Below are 21409 nucleotides of genomic sequence, written 5' to 3' on the forward strand. Positions count from 1 at the left end.
CACCAGGAAGGTGTAAAAGATGATGTAATTTTTAGCAGAACTGGAGTTTCAATTTAAACAGTGAGGACCAGAGATTATTAAGCATTTTTGTCTGACTATCCAACTCACAGCACTACCTGTTGCTAAATGTGTTTTTCTGTAGCAATAGCTAGGAATTAGAAAGTTTAGACTAAGTGTTTTCTGTGATACCAGAACTGCACTACTGATTTATTTTAAGTATTTCTGTGCGATCTCTGAACTTTTGACTAGCACTGTATAGTAGAAAGTATTGTCTTGTGGTTTTAATTCTTTATTATTAAATATTTTAAAACCTTTTAAATGTGGCTGGTTTGTGTAGAGATAAGTTAAGCTCTTAAGAGTACTTGCATGCCTTTGGTAAAACTGTACAAGGCCACTCTAATAGTGTTAGCCCTCGGCTATACTACCAACTGGATATTAATATTGCACAGTAATAATTGGACACCCGTTTAAGGGTATTTGAGTAGCTGATAAATATTAGCTGGGTGGTAGCAGTAATTACTACCATATAGGACAAAGGGGCACAGCTGGAGAACCTGTGTCAGCCTTCCCCAGGAGCGTCTGTGTGGTTATATAACCTCTTCTCAAAGTGCATATGTGTGTGTGTGTGTGTGTGTGTGTGTGTGTGTGTGTGTGTGTGTGTGTGTGTGTGTGTGTGTGTGTGTGTGTGTGTGTGTGTGTGTGTGTGTGTGTGTGTGTGTGTCAGCTACTTGGGCAGGGACACAAAGCACTGGTTGGGCAGAGAGGGTGCTGGAGATTTTAGCATGCCCAGCTAGGCTGGGATCTGGACCCTATAGCTGTGCCAGTGGGAAGTCTTATTGGGGACCTGGGGAGCAAGGGAGTGACCAGATCCGGACTGGCTGTGATCTCTGTGTGCTCTTAAGGGAAATAGCACTATACTGTGTGTATTTGTTATCCTTTCCTCATATATGAGACGTCCTCTCTGGTGTTAGTAGTGAGGATTGAGGCTCCTTGATTGCTCAGCCAGGGCACGGGTGTAACACAGAGTTTGTGGAAAAACAGTCTGTAAGGGATTTCCATACTTTATACTGTTGTGCTGCTGATGCTGCCTGTATGATTGGCTGACTATGATACATTCCAGCTGTCAGCTATATTACTCATGGCTTTTCTTTGGCCACTGTGAGTGTTATAGGCATTAGTGGTAATTTGTGAATGATTGCCTTTATTCTGCTGTTACCCTTATTGTAATTAATTGTTACTTACATCTCCTCCCATTTTCAACTAAACAGCCACCTGCCAGCTATATTATATCTGCATGGCCCATTCTGACTTGCAACACTCCCATAGTAATGATTTCTAATTCATTTATCCTTTATTTTGTGCTGTTGCCCCTTATTTTTTATCTGAATCTCCTCCCATTTCAGCTATGCAGCCACCTGTATTATTGAGTGCTTTGATTGGCTCATTGTGGGTTGCAGACTCCCATATTGCTGATTTGTGATGCATTTCCCTTGTTCTGCTACTTCCTTTGCCTTTTCCTTCCATCTTCCTCTTTCTGCCTGTAGGTTGCATAAACAACAAGAAATGCCCCCCCCCCGCCCCCTGCACATGAACATGCTCATCAGTTCATGGAATTAAGAGTAAACAGCCTCAGACATGACCCCTCACTTAGCTGTGCTTAGCTAAGCAGAAACCAGTCAATAGAGCTCCAATGTGCTTACAGCAAGCATGACATACCCCCCTTTTCATGTTCCTTGCTCCTCCTGCCTTCACTATTGTGTTAGAGCACCTACACGGTTAGGTGCAGTTTGACACTTAGAATAATTCCTTAAAAAGTTGTGATTCAGTATATGTCCCCACATTAGCATACCCCACTGCCTTAAGCCCCAGATACTGCACTATTCATGAGCCTTTCTCCTTAGCAACCACTGGTCCTTGCCAATGTTTACTTTCTGCATGACATTGACTTTAATGGCAAAATGCAGAAAGTTGTTCTAATGGAGTTTCTCCCCCATTTATGCATATTCTCCCCCCTCCCACTAGCGTACCACTTCTCCTGCCCTCAATGGCTAAGTTCGGCCAACAAAAATTAATCTTTATTTTTCTTTATTTTGAAATGGTTTTGCATGCCAATGGCCATATATTTGCTCATTGGCATACATAACCTGTTTAATACATGCTTTCTGGAGTGCTGGCATGCTTCTGTTGTGTACTTTGCAGAAATGTATTCGGTTGGTAATGGAATACATTTCTGCAACTTACACTGTTCCGGAACGGAGACATGGCACTTTGCTAGATCACTAATCCAGCTCATTTGCATGGTTTTCACCAGCAAATGAGCTGATTAGCATCCAGCATGGTTTTCTGTGCTGGAACAGTGTAGGACCGCTTGTGCACATCAAAACGGCATGTAGCTGGATCGCAAAGCAGCCATTTTCCATGCAGGAGCGACTACACTGTTCCTGCGTTCAATTACTGCTTCATGAATCCAGGGGAAACTATTTTTGTGTAAAACTATAGGAAATGTTGCTTGAATTTAACATTCAGTGCTGGCTTAAATGTCTTGAAATGAGACAAAATACCCTGGAATGTACAGAGAAAAGAACGCTATACTACAAATTGACTGACTGCTTAAATAATTCTTTATCCAGAGGCATGTATCGCAAACAACATGCAAAAACAAGGCCATTGCCAACTGTGGAAATGAGAATGTCAGCATATGCCATATATCAAATACAGTGTCCTTATGAATAGACAAGCAGCAAACTAAACCAACGCCCTGCCAAACAATTAAAGATGAAATCAAATTTGAAGTTTGTTATGTCTTGCACTACAAGGGACAATCATGACTGGGAATGAAAAAAAAGGTTCTGTGCATTTCTACTCAAGAAGGAACTTTCTCCACTTAGCCATAGCTTTTCTATATGAACAGGTCATGTCACAGTCATGGTTGGCATCTGCTGGTATTTCAGTCAGCAGCACAGAGAGTGGTGCCACAATGCATTTAGGTTATGTAAGATGAAAGGTCTAATAACATGCCATGAGATATATCACACTTTTATAAATGTCCTCTTTTGGGAAGGTCATCAAAGGCATGGTTCCAGTGGCCAATAAGCAGTTGGTTTTGCAGGCAATCATGACAGGGCTGAAGAATGGCCGTGTCTGAAGAAAGGAGTTGGGATCTTCTTTACACTGATGAAAATAAGGAAAAAAATAAAACGACTATGACCACAAAATGATTAATTGTAATTTGTGCTGAAGTAATATATAAATTATCAAAAATTCACAAATTTCTTACCTCAAGGATGTGAGGCATAGCCTCATTTGCATGTAACTTCTTGGGTGGAGCCACAGGTGATGGGAACATGTCTGGTAAAAACTACATCAATGCAATCAAGTGCTTCACTGTTAAAAACAAAAGCAGACATCCGATTTAGTGGCCAGCTGTTTTCAAAACCACAGGGAAGTTCATATTTTTTGTATACACTTAGCAGGCTGTGATGTCATGATACAGGAAATTTTACATTTTGATACAATGGCAATAAAAGTATTGAAATTCACTACCATTTTCTATACTCAACACAGTATATCTAAATCAAAGCGTATTTACATTGGAGTTTTGTTTGCATGCAGTAAAGTCTTTTCAGTGATAAAGAAACACTGAGATATATACAGAGTTTAATTTTTTGATAGGTTTGAGGTAATGTGTGGTGGTAGCCCATTCTCAATACTCAAGACTGAACTGGAAGTGCATGTTATAGAGTAGATACCATGAAAAAATAAATTGAAATCCATGATCAAATTGATACTTTCCATATGTTTGACAACAGTAGTAGGAGATACTTATTATCCATACTCAGAATGTTACTTATAGTATGACGGTATAAGCCCAAGTTTGTAGAAGCGAACAAGAACATGGAAGCAAATAAAAGTTTTGTCCAACAACGATGGCTTCATGAGCTTTCTAAATACTGCATAAAACTGTGCCTTCTCATAAAAGGTCCCCCAGCAAGTCTGCAGATCAGTTAAATATCTCATCCATAAGCTGACATATGCACACAGCCAGAGAGAGAGAGTGAAATGTCAAACATATATAAAAGCTATTGCTGGGTAAGTAATGATTAGCCAGAAAAGATCAAAAGTTTTAATATTTTTTGTGGGTATTCAAAAATAATACATTTTGCATCTTTCATTCTGCATTCATTATTGTGACTCAGATGATATTGCTTCACCATATCTCATCTAGAATTTGGTTACATATATGTCTACTTAAAATGAACACATTTGCTTACACGAGCCAGTTCCCTGAAGCAAGGATATGCTTGAAGAATCTGGGTAGGCTTGTCCTGCTCCTTAGTAACATCAGAGTCAGTGAAGGCATGTCTTGCTTGGAATTCAAGGTCCACGAGCTGTGAAACATCCTTCTTGTTGGGTCTGACCTTGCTTTTGTACATCTCCTGTAGAGTTTTATAATATCTTGGCTGTTTCTTTAGACTATCTGTAATTGCAATTAACACAAAGTGTGAAATTTAATGTTTTCTTTGTAGACATTGCGTTTATACAAAAAAAAACTATATTTCAGTTTGTGTTCTTACCATCCAACTGGTCAAGCTCTTGGGTGCTACATTGTGGTGATCTCTCTATCACAGAGGTGGTAGAGTCATCAGTCTCATCAGTGGACATCTTCTGGCTGTTTTGAAAGCTAAGGTGCCATGGTCTCGTTCTTGAAGGGTTAGCTCCCTGCTTCTTTTTGGGGTACTCATATTCTGAACCCTTTTCACCAGCTGCTTCTTCACTGATTCCTAACATGAAACATTCAAACAAAAATTTGTTAGTGTTATGAATCTCATTTAATAAAATCAAATCCATAAATTAATAGATACAGATACATGTTGGCCTGATTTAGATATAAAATGCCTCCTAAAACCTGTGTCAGATGTTTATACTTTGCCGGGCAAGTATATAGTGCTGCATTTGGAAACATGAATAGCAGACTACTGACATATCCACTGAGCTCCACTGGGTACAGATTTGTCCCACAACATTTGGAGATGCTTTACCATAACAGTAAGTTCACGGCTGCATGGGTACTGGAAGCCATCCCCCAGATGCTCTCGTAATTGAAATCATGCTGTTCACTGTATTTCTGATTAATTGACAGTGAAGCTCTTTGGAAAGGGTGTAATCTCCTTTTTGTCCATCACACTGCTTTTCAAGAAAGATGTTTCTCGACTTCTCCATCTCTGTGTATAAGACATACTGTGGACTTACAAACTGTACAATTTTGTTGATACCATGCTGGTCTTTTGACTTTGGAGAATGGTGGGTGAATGGAGAGGGATGAGGGCTAAGAGAGGGACTGAAATCATAAGTCCCAGAGGAGGTGCCTGGTCTACACAAGTCTGATTCTTTGCCCTGTATATGAAAAACATATATTTAATGGTAATTATAAAGCAAAGAACACTGACCATATAAGAACAAGGAAACACCAGAAAAAAATACATTCTTTAAATGTATAATGGCCATGAAATGATTTTTGATAATAGAACATACTGCATGGTTATATTAAAAGATGTCCTGTGTGAAAATTTGTCAAAAATGTGATTACCTCACTTTCATCATGAGTAAGTCTTCAAATGGTTCTCCTTCTGATAAAGTGCTCTGGGCCAAGAAAGAGATCATATAAATCCTCCTTAGAGAGGCTGGGCAGCATGTCTGTGGTTATATTAGCAGGTGAAAAAACATTTACTCACACAGTAAATGATCAAGCAGCTTATTATTTTCAAAAACTTCAATCTTCAATTCATTTAAAAGTGAAGTTTTATTGTAATGCACATCATTATAATATCCACAATTTTATCACATTTTTATCCAACTTCTCTTAATGTGACTTTTACATCAATGAATAAAAGAAGTATAATGTGTCATGAAATGCAAAAGCACTAAAATGAAACATTTCACCCAAGTGACCCCTTCAGTAATGTCTCCAGGTATGCACAACCACTAAAAAGTCAAACATTTCACAAAAACATACCACAAAATACAAGGAAAGACTTACAACTTTGTCATCTGAAAGAGAAAAAATCACTTGTTTGTGGCATAGGAACGGCCCAGTAAACAACTCTGTACTTGTTTTTCAAATGAAGAAAACCTGCAGTGTTGGCTAAAAAATGAGCTGGATTTCTTGAGTCATTGCAGTTATTTTTTGCTAACAGTTGACTTTACCAATTAGCACCTAAGTTGCCCCAGTGGCATAACTAGAGTTTATGCCGGCTGGTGTATTTTTTTGAGTTTGCCACCCCTCTCCCCTTCCCCTTATAAAATAAAACATACTTTTAGAGGGGATTTTTCTGATCATACCTGCCAGTCCATAAACATTTAAAACATAAAAGAGAAGCCAAGTGCTACGGATTATGCAGAATGCTGAACAATTGACCATAAATTAACCCACTGTTCTGCCTTAAACAGCTTTGGCTCCACTACACAGCTTTTGATTGGTTCATATACTGCAATTACTGTCAATCAGCATCAGGGCCCCCCCAGAGCAGCTCTTTTTGTGGCAACCCCCTAGCCCTCCAAAGCAGACGTAGCCATTCCAGTGTTCATGACTTGGCTTTTTCTCCACAGTTACCATAAACACTGTTCAAACCTGTTGCATACTGCTTTCTTATTTACTTCTACAAGATTATAGATACTGAAATAAGATAGCAAAAAAAAAAAAAAAAATGATAACCATTTGCCAAACAAGCAATACAGTCTTACAATGACAATAGTCTTAGCATGGCCAGTAAACTTCTCTGCCTTGAAACTCATTGAAACAGCAGTAAAACTCACATTAAATAAAATGCAGCTGACCAGTGGAGGATTACATTTAACTTTGGCCATTTTCAAACCATAGGCTCCTTGCATAAATGTTAGGGCCATGTGTACATGTATGTGTTCTTTGGATAACTTTCCTGATTATATTAAATTATATTCCTTGTATAATGCAGCACCAATTATTAGAACGTGTTTTAAATTTGTAGTTTTGAACATTCTTTCAGAAAGCAATGAAACAAAATACATGAACCGATAATGACAAAACTACTCATTTCAGAACATTTCAAACATAAAAGGACACTCAGGCATCTGTCGTTACAATCCAGCAATATCAGTCAATAAGCACAATCTCAGCAAAAGTAAAAATCATCTGAATAATTCCACATTAAAAAGAATTGCAAGACGTTGCTACTGGCAAAGAACTTTACATTTCAGTGTTTCATCTACAAGTTCAGTGCCTGTTGCTCTTGAAGAATTAAATCGCCGGCGTTAGATTAAAAAAAAAACCCGGTAAGCTGGTAATATTGCAAAATGAAATGACTGACAAATAGACAAGTTCATAGTTAAAAGGCATCTCATACAAAGGAGGGCGTACTCAGGACTGCAGAACCATATCCTCCATTAAAATGCTCCAATTAATCAGCAATCAAAAGGGCATTGCAATACCAGCACTCAATCTGCATCTGCCTGATGTGGGAGTAGAAGCCTTTTGCATTAAAGGACAACTATGGGTATCTGCACACTTTTTCTATTATTTAGAAGTTATTTCCCCCCTTCCTAATGATCACATCACCTTGAAATGTCATTTGCCCATCAGAGACCTTTTTCCCATCTCTTTCTGATGTTATCTGCAATCCTTTACCAGTACAGCTTGCCATTGCAAAATAAAAGTTACTGTCAAGTTTCCAGGAATATCCGACAAGTCGCCCATCATTTTCACTGTTATTTTCTGCTGAATGCAGTTGTACATGCCCATTCTTCTAATTCTCACCCAGTATCCACCCACTCAGTAATTATTCACACCCTCTTTATCACTTCTCTGCAATCGTGCCCCTCTTTTTCTGCATAAATCCACCCTTGCCCGCAAGCAGGAACTTCTTATTCAGCATTCAGTTGCTGCGCGCCATTGTTTCCTCAACAGATCATTTGGCTGCTATGGATTATTACATTATTTTATAAAGTACTGCAAGAGCTGCCAATTCTGTTGTGGAATCACAAAAAAATAGCATAATAAGATCTCAGAGTGCTTCTGGTTCCTGCTGCCTTATTGTATTTGGTGAGTTTTGTCACTTACTTATTTTTTTGGGTCATAATAAACTTTGATTGATGTTGTATGCAGCAGTTGTTGAGGATTACTTTACATACGGATGTGCAAAATGTAGGCAAAATTGCAAAAAAGAGATGTAATTCTATAGGAAACTTTTTACTTTGGCTAGAGCAGTACTTGCCAAGCTTAATGGAAAAATCAATGCAGTGCATGTGCTTTATAACTTTTAATTTAAATATCATTAGCAATTGACTCCCACAGTACAAAGGGCACATTTTACACGGATTAAAAAAAGAACGACTTCAGTGGAAAAATGGGTTTAAAAACACTTCCACCCTTGTTCATTTGTGCTGATATGGAGAAAATAAAGACCATACCATTAGTCATACCTTTAAACTGTCCAGAATATTTTCAGAATGGCCAGATTTTTGCCTCATAATTTTGATCAGTTCCTCATAAAATTTCTGGTTTTCTGGATTTTTGTGACAAATGAGTGAGGATTGACTTTACTAAATAAGGACAGGCATTTGCTTTTTGACTTCCTACCCTTTAAGAAGTGCATGGTAATACAAAACCTTTTTATTCAAGCAACTTTATAAGTTTGTAAGAGCAATATTTAACATTTATCCCTATTTTTGATGATTTGTCCCCCACATTATTTATGTCTTTGTCCAGATTTTGTGTGCAAAGAGGTTGAGAGCTATGCATATATTATTTTCTGTGCATCCACTTCTACAGCAGAAAAAAATGTTGCTAGTTTTTTGCAGTGCTTGCACATGGCTAAACGTATTATAGAAATGCTTTCTTGGGTAACTACCATTTCTTGTACTTATGCATGGTGGTACAGATTAATGTAGTGGTCACTTGGGGAACATATTTCATCTTGTTACTTGATCATATACCTAAAGTGGTCACTGGGGATAAATTATTCATTTTTGTGTTTCTGCATACTTGCACATACAAATGAAGGGGTCACTTGGGTAAATGTTTCATTTTTGTGCCTCTGCATAGTAAGACAAATGACTACTGTTATCAGTTGACAAAATGGTTCATTTTGATGCTTGCACATGCCTTAAGGTTTTTCTGAAGAGATTGCTTTGGCAATTGTTTTTTTGTTTTTGTGCTTGTGCATGTTTAGACATATTACTAAAGGGGTCATTTGGGGAAATGTTTTCTTATGGTACATGTGCATACTTGGATATATTACTGAAGGAACCACTGGGATAAATGTATAATTTTGGTGTTTGTGTATACCTGGCCATATTACTGAAGGATCATTACAGACAGTGTTTCACATTTGTGCTTCTCCTTGCTGGAACATAGTAAGGAACGGGTCACTTGCATAATGTTTCATTACTGTGGCAATGCATTATTGGACATATAACTGTAGGGTTACTTGGGTATATGTTTCATTTTGATATTTGTGCTTACTTGGACATACTAAAGAAGAGGTCACCTAGTTAACTGTGTCTCTGCATGTTTGAATACATAACTGAAAACTGAAGTGATTGCTGAGGTAACTTTTACTTTGGTGTTTCAGCATACTTGACCATATCAATGAAGGGGTCACTTGGGTAAATGTTTCACATTTCTGTTTGTGCAAGCATGGGGTTTGTGCTTACTTGGACATACTAAAGAAGGTGCTAGCTTAGATAAATGCTTGATGTTTGTGCTTGTGCACACTAGGAGTTTATAACTGAAGTGGTTTGTGGGCTAAATGCTTTACTTTTGTGTTTCAGCATACTTAGGACATATCAAGAAATGGCTCACTTGAGTAAATGTTTCATTTTTGTGCCTCTACAAACTTGTACATTTTACTAAAGGTGTTACTTGGTAAAATGGTTCAGTTCCATGCTGGTACATGCCTGCACTTAACATATTACTGAAGGGATTACTCAGTTGACTGCTCCGGCTTTACCACTGGTGCCTGTTTTGGATACATTACTGATGGGGTCCCTTGCAAAACTCTTTCTTTTTGGTAATTGGACATATAACTGAGGTGGTTGCTAGCATTAATGGTTTATTTTTCTAATTCTGCAACCTTGCACATATAAATGAATTAGTCACTTGGGTAAATGTATCATTTTTGTGCAGCTGCATACTTAGACCAATTACTGAGAATGTCACTTGGGAAACTGATTCATTTTGATGGCTACCCATGCCTAACCATATTACTGAAGAGATGGATTGGGCAATTGTTTCATTTTTAGTACTTATGCATATTTTGACATATTACTAAATGGGTTGCTTGGGGAAAAGTTTATTTTCTGTACATATGCATACTCCAACATATTACTGAGGGGGGTGACTTTGATAAAGGGTTCATTTGGGGGTTTGTGCATACCTACCCATTCAATTGATAGGTCCTTAGTGTAAGTGTTCAACATTTGTGCTTATGCCTGCTTGGAGATAGTACTGAGGGGTTCACTTACTTAATGTTTCATTAATGTGGTTGTTCATAATGTGACAATTTACTGAAGGGTCCCTTGGGTATATGTTTCCTGTTGGTATTTCTTCTTACTTGGATGTATTAAAGAAGGGATCACCTCATTAACTGCTTGATTTTTGGGCTTGTGGATACCTGTATATGTAACTGAAGTGGTTATAGTGGTAACTTTCTTACCTTTGTTTGTTTGCATGCTTGTACATATTAATGAAGGGCTCGATCAGGTAAATGTTTCCCTTTTTGATGATTCCTCAAACTTGAGCATATTACTAAAGAGGTCACTTGTAAAAATGGTTCCTTGTGATGCTTGCACATGCCTAAATATACTACTGAAGAGATCGCTTGGCTAACTGTTTTATTTGCAGTGTTTCATTTATGATTATAATACCAAAAGGGTTGTGTGAGGAAATGCTTCATTTCAGTCCTTGAGCATACTTGTACATATCACTTGTAGGACTTACCAATATACAAGTTTCCTTATGGTGTGTGTGCACAACTGGCCATATTATGGAAGGATATTCAGGATAGATCTTTCACACTTGTGCTTGTGGATGCTTGGACATATCAATGAAAGAGTCAATGGTTTAATGTCTCATTATTGTGGCTATGCATATTTGGACTTTACTTATTTAATTAAGTATTTGACATTTGTTTACTGGGGTCATCGTTATTGTGTCTACAGAACCCATTTTTAGCAGAGGCCCGGGGAGAAAACCTCCAAATACTGTACAATACAAATGCAGTATATTCCAGTTCAATACAAATGGCATGAAAAATACCATACAAAAAATAAGTTGAAAGAACGTAAACTACATCACAAGATGTTACAAGATGCACTAAAACATCTAGGTAATTCTATAGATTTACATAGAGTTACATTTTTCTCAATTCCATTTTGAGATTGCCATAAAGTTCCATATTAGTCAAGGGTCACTTGGGTGTGTGTCTCATCTTGGTATTTCTGCATACTTGGACATAATGAAGGAGTCACCTAGTTAAATGTGCCTTTGCATAGTTGAGTATATAACTGCAGTGGTTGCTGGTGTAAATGCTTTATTTTGATCTTTGAGCATAGTTGGCCATATTAATGATGGGGTCACTTGGGTAAATGTTCCATATTTGTGCTTGTGAATGCATATTGTTTGTGGTTGCTAGGACATATTACAGTAGGTGACCACTTATTTAAAAGTTTGATTTTTGTGCCTGTGCAAACTTGTACATACAACTACAGTGGTTTCTAGGCTAAATGTTCTAATAATGTGCTTCAGCATACTTGTACATATAAATGAAGTGGTCACTTGGGTAAATGCCTCATTTCTGTTCCTCTGCTTACTTGGTCAAATTACTGAAGGTTGTCACTTGTGAAAATGGTTTATTTGGATTCTTGCACATGCCTAACAAATAGGTTCATAGGACGATACTAGGCTATTGTCTTAGAGGCCCTTATAAGAATTTCACCCATGTTCCCACAAAATCAGCCAAGCAATTGCTTGGGTACGCTTTTTTTATTTTTTGTTTTGTACATATTTGGACTTATTACTAATGCAGTCATTTGGGGAAATGTTTAATTTCAGTACATGTGCATACTTGCACATATTCTGAAGGGGTCATTTTCATAAATGTCTCATTTTGGTCTTTATGCCTACCTTACCTAGTCATATTATTGAAGGATCCTGAGCACAAATGTTTCACATTTGTGCTTGTGGATACTTGGACATAGCAATATTGAGGTCACTTGGTTAATGTGTCATTATTGTGGTCATGTATATTTGGATACATTACTTAATGGTCACTTGGGTATACATTTCATTTTGGTATCTGTGCTTACTTGGAGGTACTAATGAAAGGGTCACCCAGTTTAATGTGCCTCTGCATACTTGAAAATATAACTGCAGCGGTTGCTGGGGTAACGGCTTTATTTTGGCCTTTCAGCACAGCTGGACATATTAATGATGGGGTCACTTGGGTAAATGTTCTATATTTGTGTTTGTGAATGCTTGGTGTTTGTGGTTACTTGGATATATTAAAGTAGGTGATCACTTAGCTAAATGTTTGATTTTTGTGCTTGTGCAAACTTAGATACATAACTGAAGTGGTTTCTGGAAAACAATTGTTTCAATATTGTGTTTCAGCATACTTGCACATATTAATGAAATTGTCAAGTGATTAAATGCTTCCTTTCTGTTCCTCTGCATACTTGGACAAATTACTGATGTGTCACTTGGAAAAATGGTTCATTTTGATGATTGCACCTGTCTAAACATATTACTGGAGCAATTGATTGGATAATTCTTGTTTTTTAATGTTTGCACATTTTTGGACATATTACTAAAATGGTAGCTTGGGTTAAATGTTTCATTTCGGTACACGTGCATAAGTGGACATATCACTGTAGGGGTCTCATTTTGGTGTTTGTATATACCTGGCTATATTAATTAAAGGTTTCTTATGGAAAATGTGTCACATTTGTGTTCACGCATGCTTGGACATAGCAATGAAAGATGTCACATGGGCAGATGTTTCTTATTTGTGCTTGTGCATGTTTGGATCTACTAATGCAGGGGTCATGTGTGTAAATGTTTCTCATTTGGGCTTGTGCATGCTTGGTGTTTGTGCTTACTTGTACATATTAAATATGGTTGTTGCTTTGTTAAATGTTTGATGTTTGTGCTTGGGTAAATGTGTTAGTTTGTGTTTCAGCATACTTGGACATATTGCTTAAGGGTTCCTTGGAAAAATATGTTTCATTTCTGTCTTTCTGCATACTTGAATATATTACTACAGGCATAACTTTGGAAAATGTTTCACTTTGCTACTTGCACCTGAGTAAACATTTTACTGAAGAAATTGCTTGGGTAACTGTTTTGTTGTTAGTGCTGGTTCATGTCTTGACATAACACTGAAGGGGTCACTTCAGGAATTGCTTCATTTTGGTACTTTTCCGTACACGGGCATGTTAATGAGGGTGGGGTCACCTGGGGAAATGCATCATTTTTATTGCTTGTGCATACTGGGAAATATCCATGAAGGGGTTGATGTTGGAAGTAAAACCATTGGTGTGTCAGGGAAGTACTTGTGCATACATGGTCATACTTCTGAGGTGATCACTGGCTAAAATAGTGTATCATGTGTCATTGCAGCAATTGTTCATAACTGATTCAAACAGATGATGGGGTTGCTGATAGAAATGATTTGGTTTTGTTTCAGGGAATTGCTTTGAGATTAATTGGACAAATTACTGCAAGAATGGCTACATCCATAATGATGCTTTTGAATAGCCTAACAGGTAAGACTCTTCAAATTGGTGACTCAGCATTTACTGGGATGAGATGAGTGCTTAGGTGCTCAATTCTACTAGCACATAGTCTGTTTTCCATCAAATATTGAATGTCTTCTGCAGGGTGTTTTATAGGTAAAGTTTGAGGTCTGGTAATAGTCAACAGGTGATGTTGACTGGCATGAGAATGCACTGCTCTCAACCTTGAATAATGCTTTCTGGACTTGTACATGGGACAGTTTGAGGCTGCCTACACAAAATACATAGATTAGGGGATTGTTGGCCTATAGGTATCAACTTTGATTCTCCACTAGCAAAATGGCTGTGAGCTTTGTGTCTCACTAAGTGTTATCAGGTACCATTAGTTCTGAGCATTTGGGGAGTATGGAACAATACTACTACTGGCTGTTATACAGTTTAATTTTGAATTTCTAAAGACAGATGTGTGCCTGTGTGTGAATATGTATGTTATGTATCTAGGAAGATATATATATAAATAAATTAGCATGTGTGTGTGTGTGTGTGTGTGTGTGTGTGTGTGTGTGTAAATATATATATATATATATATATATATATATATATATATATATATATATATATATCCTAGGAGCATGTACTTAGATGTATAGATCAAACATTATATAAATATACAGAGTTACATAGGCTTATAGCTAAATACATTTGGAAAGATATTTATATCTAGAGAAATACATGCATCAATAAATTGATCTGTGTGTATATGTGTAACAAGAAATACCCACATCATAGGTTCCTAGGTTCATAGGTGTTTACTAGGCTAATGACCACAAGGGCTTTTTTAAGACTAGGCATGCATCCCAAATATCTGACAAGTTCCGATACCCTTGAAAAGTATAAGCAGAGGATTGGGAGAGGAAACATTTACAAGCAGCGGCCTGGAACATGAACCATTTACAGGTTACCTGTTTGCATTAGAGACATAGGTGCCAAACCAGGGATGAATTTCTGGCTTTCCATTCAATAGTCTAAGTTGCACTTGAAATGGGTTGAGCAAGAACTCGGCTTCACATGGATGGGGAGCCTGTTCCATAGATGTGGTAGTCTCTGGGATGCATACCTATCTCTCCAGCAGGTCCTATTTATATCACAGGCAAGGTTTAAGTCTTTGCAACAGGTAATTCTGGTGCGGTTTGTTTTGTGGATGTGCAGGAAGTCTATTAGAGTTGAATTTGATAATGCCCTATATGCCAGGCATAGATCTCCCCCCAAAAGCCCATAGGAAACAGAATACAGGGATAGGGCCTTGAGGCAGTCTGCATAGGACATATTACTTATGCCCTGTATTCTTTTAGTGAGGAATCTCTGTGGATGTTCCATTTGTTGGATATGCTTGGTTAGATACATACCAAAGTGGGCACTGTACTCAATGGTAGGTTTAATGAATGCCGAATACAATGGAACAATGACTTCCTTGGACTTATACCTTTGTTTATAAGTTGCACAACATAGAATGATTTCTTCACCACTATAGACACATGATGGTCAAAGGATATATTACTATCTGTGTGTGCCCCTAAGTTCCTGAAGACTGGGTCACATTAAGGGGTGTGTTGTCAATATGATAGTTACCAGGGAGGCATGACTTCTCAAAGGGTACTGTTATGCATTTCTTGGCATTTAGTTTTAGTCCATGGTTCTGATGCCAGTTGTTTGTTTGTGCCAGCCCCACCTGGAAATCATTTGTGTCAGTGTGAGATTCTATGACAGTCCTTATTTGCAATCATCTGCACATTTAGTCAGCCAGAGACCACTGTAATTGGCCTTGAGTTATGAGAAGTAAATGCCAAAAATGAACGGTCCAAGGACTGATCCTTGAGGGGTTCCACTTTTGACTGGCCTCTTTGTAGAGATGGACTCCCCAATTCTAACTTCCTGGGTCCTGTCTGTGAGTCAGTTGGCTATCCACCAGGTGATGTAAGGGTTTGTACCTAACCTCTTCAGTTTGTCAACAATGCCGGAGTGGGGTATTGTGTCAAATGCCTTGGCCAAGGCCAAGGTAGGCAGAGTGAATAATTTTGCCCTCCTCCATTGCTTTGGTGACCCTTTCAAAGAGGTCCACCAGGCTGAGTAGGCATGATCTGCCCTTGTCGAAACTAAACTGGGTTGGATACAGTATCTGGGGGTTTACTATATATCTAGTGATCACCTCTGTGATCATTTTTTCCATGGCTTTACATACAAGAGTAGTGAAACTTGTGAGTCTGTAGTTTCCAGGGTCTGTAGATGGCCCACCTTTGTGCAGAGGGATGACTGTCGCTCTTCTCCATTCTTGAACCACAAAGTCTGTTTGGAGGATACAGTTAAATAGTAATTCCCGAGGCCCTGATAGGTCATGTTTCATGTTATTTAGAAAGCATCCTGGGATATTTTCTGGGCCCATTGATGCAGTGTTTTTGGTCTTAGAGACAGTATTAATGACCTGTTCCCTAGTGATAGTAGGGGGAATTATATTTGATAATATTTTCAGATGGAAGGTGTAGGGAGAGAGAGGGGTAAAGCTGAAACTGAATTTATCAGCCAGGAGGTTTGTTATATCTTCTGGCTCAGTATAGGTGGCTCTATTTCAATGAGCTCTGCACTCAATTATGTATTACCTTTAAGGTTGTAGACATAGCTAAAGAATGCTTTGTGGTTGTCCTTAGCCTGGGAGACCAAACTTACCTCAATTTGGCTTTTGCTAACTTTATTTGTCATCTGAGTTGTTTGTTTAGTTTCATGAGAGTGCTTTTATCCTGCTGAGTGCTGCACCTCCTAACTTTTGCCTTGATTTTCGTCCTCCTGTTATACAGCCTCACTGATTATGTGTCCCAGGCAGGAATGTCCATAGGCTTAAGCAGCATTCTGCAGTCACCCAGAATGATGCCTCAATACAAACAGAAAATGATTGACTTTAACAATTGGCTTAGTTTCTGTTGTCATTCCATGGGGATCCAGTACCTGACAGCCTGGGAAGATATGATCGACAGACCACGATGCTTTGCCAGAGATGGCCTGCATCTGTCTCTCCCTGGGCTTCTGGCAAAGGCTCTTTTCTCCCCTGTAGTGCCTTTTTTTAGGAAAAGTGATGAGGTTAAAACTACCAACATAAAAATTTCAACAAAACACAAATTACAGGTCATACTGCTAAACACTAGGAGTCTAAACATGAAACTGCACTCACTGCAAGCATTCCTAACCCTGGAAAATGCTGACATCTGTGTAGTCACAAAAACCTGGTTCAAAGCTGCAGAGAGCACCCCAGACTTACCTGGTTACTCATCCTATCATACATTCAGACCCCAAACTGTGGCCTGTAAAGCCAAAGGAGGTGGGGTTTCAACATACATTAAAGACATATACACCTCCAGGCTAGTCAAACAGTATGATGTACAGGAGACACTCAAGGTGCAGTTAACCATTGACAAGACCCCTATTCAAATCATAACTAGCTACTGGCCCCAAATCTGACTCAATATGCCTAATCCACCTATTGGACCTGTTTGAATCTATCAAGATTCAACCCTTTACCCTGATCCTAGGTGACATTAACTTCTCAAACATAGATTGGAAGAACTACTCATGCCAGAACACAAATGCCAAGAGATTCCTTGATTTTTGTTAATGCAAATGTCTTGGAACAGCTAGTCGATACCCCTACAAGAGGTGATAATATCTTGGACTTGGTATTAACCAACATGAGTAACCACTGCAGCATCCCTATATCATCATCTTCCCTGGTAAGATCTGACCACAACGTGGTCGCTTTCAAAGTCACTATCTCCCCCAACCCCCCCACCCCCACCCCCCAGCTAGGATCAGACATAAAACCTTCTCCAAAGCTGATTACAGCCTCCTGAGGGATCATATAAACAGCTTCATCTCCTTCTCCCCCTCTGTAGGAACTGGCACCCATATCCAAAACTACACCAAAGCACAATACAAGCATTTATGTAGATGACTGGAATCAGGAATACCCAAAAGGACTAAATCATCCTCTGCAAGGAAGAGTAAACCTGTCTGGTGGACACCTGCAATAAATAAACACTATAACAAAAGGAATACAATTGCTGTCCAAGACCAAGGAGCAGGTGCCTAATTGGAAGCAATGTCTCCTTGCCTGAACAAGCAAATAAGAGCACTAGTGAAATCCTCCAAAGCAAACTTCAAGCCCATATTGGCCACATCTACTAAAGACAATCATAAGGCTTTCTTCACATATGTCCGCAACCTCAAAGGAAACACCCAGATCTGTTCAGAACTAGTGGTCAAGAACACCACATATACAAATGCCGTAGATATAACATACTTGCTGGTGAGAGATTCAGTGGAAACTTTACCCCTCTGTCCCCCCATCAGTAAATCAGGTCATCCTCCGGTACCTGCCCTCTTGCCCTTATATCTAGGGAACAGGTTATAACTGCTCTCTCAAAGGCAAAAAATACAGCCTCCTTTGCACCCAATAACATCCCAGGCTGCATCCTACATGAACTGAGGCAGGAACTTGAAACACCATTAGGCACCATATTCAACCAAAGCCTGAGTACAGGCTTCATCCCAGCTGAGTGGAGAACAGCCACTTTTATCGCTTTACACAAAGGTGGAGCATCCACCGATCTTGGAAATTATAGACCCATCAGCTTAACTAGCCTGATCTGCAAGGCCACAGAACAGATTATCATGGACCTCATTAACAAAGACATTGGCAACCTCCAAACACTTGATCCCACACAGTTTGGCTTCATCAAAGGGAGGTCATGTCTGCTAAATTTGTCGACTTCTTTGAGACAGACTCCAAAGCCATGGACGAGGGGAAGATGGTGCAGACTGCCTACCTTGACATGGCCAAAGCCTTTGACACTATTCTCCACTTGAGCATAATAGAAACACTCTCTCAACTATGCATCAATCCATATGTTACCAGATGGGTAGCGAACTGGCTCACTGATAGAACCCATGTAGTCAAAATTGGGCAAGCCACCTCAAGCAGTAGACCTGTAACAGTGTACCCCAGGGTTCAGTCTAGGGGCCTCTATTATTTGGGATATACTTTTCTAAGGTGCATGCCAAAACAAGGGGGCTATGGCTAACCAAGTTTGCAGATGACTGCAAGCTGGGTGTCGTAATCAATTCCCCTAGTGATGTGGACATCCTCCAAGAGGATCTCACTCAGACAAATGACTGGTGCCAGAAACATGGCCTCAAGCTAAATACTAAAAAAATGCATCATCATCCCCTTTGGGGAGAGTGACTTCCCCACAAATTATCACATTAATAACAACATCATAAGGATGCAATCAGTCGTGAGGGATTTGGGCACTCAGGTTGATAGCAACCTCACTTTTGACCACCATATTGCTTCCATTGTAAGGAAAGCCTTCTACATGGCCCACCTCATAAGTAAGGGTATCTCATTTAGGGACAAGGAGGTCATAACATCCCTGTATTCTTCCCTTATAAGGCCCATTACTGAGTGCAACTACTTTTTCATCATGTACCTTGCAAAGCTTATGCAGCAGCTGGAGAGACCGCAGAGCTTCCTCACCTGGAGAATCCAGGGCCTCAAACATCTACCACACACAGATAGGCTAGTCCCTCTTCTCAGATTCATACAGACTCCTCAGAGGTGACCTCTGTCTGGCATACAAGGTGATCATGGACCCCACCTTGATGGAACTGCTGCATATCCACAAGTCAAGCTCCACTTGAGTAACCCACACATGCAGCCTCAATCTGGTCTATGATATCAACAAGATTTGTTGGTGGGACAGATTTGTGTCCCAGAGATTCCCCCATCTATGGATTAGACTCCCTCTCCACATCAAGCAGAGTACCTCTTTACCCCTTTTTAAGCACAACCTGTATAACTAGATGTGAAACAGAAAATATACCCCTGGGGTTCCACGCATGTCCCTGCTGGACAGTGGCATCGGGTGCTGACTTGTATAAAGATGGGATAAACTCTTGGCTAGACTTATAAGGGCCTCAGGGCCAATAGCCTAGTAACCTTCTATGATCCTGTGAGATTCCACCAGGGTGGCTTGTTTTTTGAGTTAATGCTGTACTTCTTCCTCGTGGGTGCAGCTGTCAACATCCTTGTACAAGGTTTCTGTGAACAGTTTTGCATAGGCAGCAGTGTTCTCAGGGTTTATGGAGGCTTGACAATTTGCCAGGTCCTTACTTAATAGCAGGAGGTTAGCTTTAGAATAGTTTGTTATTATTCCAGGTTTAGCTGGGGGTCCAGGTTTTATTTTTACTACAAAGGAGATGATTTTGTGGTCTGACATTACCATGGAAGGCATTACAGTAGGGGGTGTGCAGAAGTCTCCCATATTAGTGAGGACCAGATCCAGTATGGCTGTATCCCTGGATGGTGTATTGACCATCTGGTTCAGGGAGTTTGTGTTTACAAAATGCAGGAATCTCTGTGCATGTACGTTTGGTGTCATACAGAATTTCCAGTTAATAGTGGGGTAATTAAAATCACCCATGAATATGGTATTGGGTTAGATGGCTAGTGTTTCTAATAAGTTAGATACATGGTGTGGGTTTCCTGGGTCATACAAGGGGACCTATAGCTTGCACGAAAGTGGTATTGGATTTTACCTATGGTGATTTGGACACAGAGCAGCTCACATGCATTGTCCTGTTTGACTAGCCATGAAGTATATTTATTATTGATGTAAATAGAGACACCTCCACCTTTGGTCCCTGCCTGTAAAGTAGCTGACCTAAATGTGTGGAAGGAATTATAACCTTGCACTGTTGGTGTGCTCTACTCAGCTGTACATTATGTCTCAATGACCACACAGATATCAGCATTCTGTAGGGTAAAGAGAGCTTCTACAAAGCTATGGACCATGTGTATAATAGAATGCTCATAGCCAGTGTTAAAAGGGTAGGTTATACTTATTTTATTTTTTAGTAATTAATTGCTAAATTATATATTTGCTATTTCTGTATAATGTTTCCATATGTAGCAATGGAGTTTGGCAGTAGGTAATAGATATGTATATTTTTCCACTGACCCTGGAATTGCATTACCTGCCTTATTTGTCTTCAGTTTTTCCATGTCCTTGTGCACATTGATACCATATACATAAATAATGTTTATAATCATTCAGTCATTTGGTTGTTGTCCTTATCTTGACATATTAATCTTCTTCTTTTCCCAGTTAGGGGCCACCACAACAGATCACCATCCGCTCATGATTGGCAGTGAAGTTTTACAGTGTCGAGTTGCCAGCCTGGTGTCCAACCTTCCACAGAAGGCACACACACGCACACATGCCTAGGGCCAATTTAATGTGTCCAATCCACCTACAGCATGTCTTTGGGATGTGGGAGGAAACTGGAGCACCCAGAGGAAACCCACGCGACCATAGTGAGGACATGCAGACTCCACACAGAAGGCACCCCAGCTGAGGATCAAAGCAGAGAACCTCTTGTTGTGAGGTGGCAATGCTAACCACTGCACCACCATGGCCACCCCTATCTTGACATATTAATAAAGTGGTCATTTGGATAAATGTCTTTAGTTATTTATTGACATTTGTTAACCAGGTTAGTCCAACTCAGCCAGGGGCCCATTTTCAGTGGAGACCCG

The sequence above is a fragment of the Protopterus annectens genome, chromosome 4.part0, assembly GCF_019279795.1.
Source record: "Protopterus annectens isolate FY-2018-M chromosome 4.part0, PAN1.0, whole genome shotgun sequence".
Lineage (NCBI taxonomy): Eukaryota > Metazoa > Chordata > Ceratodontiformes > Protopteridae > Protopterus > Protopterus annectens.